The sequence below is a fragment of the Mobula hypostoma genome, chromosome 6, assembly GCF_963921235.1.
Source record: "Mobula hypostoma chromosome 6, sMobHyp1.1, whole genome shotgun sequence".
Classification (NCBI taxonomy): Eukaryota; Metazoa; Chordata; class Chondrichthyes; order Myliobatiformes; family Myliobatidae; genus Mobula; species Mobula hypostoma.
In genome coordinates, this window is record NC_086102.1 from 44,020,308 (window position 1) to 44,021,130 (window position 823).

Sequence of the window (823 nt, forward strand, 5' to 3'; positions counted from 1 at the left end):
GTTGGGTGAAGGAAGAGTCGGGGCAGGAATCACCCAGCTCTGATGGTCATTTTATAAAGTGTAAAATCGCTGCAGAATTTGTGGCGGTTTCACTTCAGTGCGTCACGTGTGGCAGACTGGCGGAAAGTTTAATTAAACAACTCTTCAATCGTTCCAAGCATTGGCCGTCTTGCACTGACAACTGATGAAATAGGCAAACGAGAAGCTGGAATTTGTAAATAACCACTGAAAATATTTTCTGAAAAGCTAGCAGATGCACTTAAGTAAAAACGAAAACATTTTGGCAACGTTCAGCAGGTCAGAGAGCATCCAGAGAAAAATATGAGAAAAAATTTTTATCATTTCTGAGAGAAAGTGTGATTCAAGAGACTCAGGGGTAATGCTGTGCTGGAAGAACAAGGTGAATGAGCAGCATCTGTGGGAGGGAAGTTCGCATGGAGACGCTGCATCGGTACTGAGTTATCGTTTCATTGAGACATGAAACAGAAAAGCAGAAAATATGTCGCTGCCGGACTTGCTGAGAGGAGCATCTTAAGTTCTCATTTCAGCAAATGATCACCTGCTTTAAGAGATCGATCACTCAAGCGAGGTGAGGACTTGTCCGCTGTGAATGGTTGGTATCGAGAAATACCGGCTGAGTCTTAGAGTCACGGAACAATAGGGCCCGAACGCAGCGCCGTCGGTTCAACCAGCCCACGCAGACCACGTTATCCATCTCTAGCCAGTTCCAATTTCCTGCATTCAGCCCATATCCCTCCAGGCCCCTTCCCTCAAGTGGTTCTTATATAATACTATTGCACATGATTTTTGCACTATTTAGAAA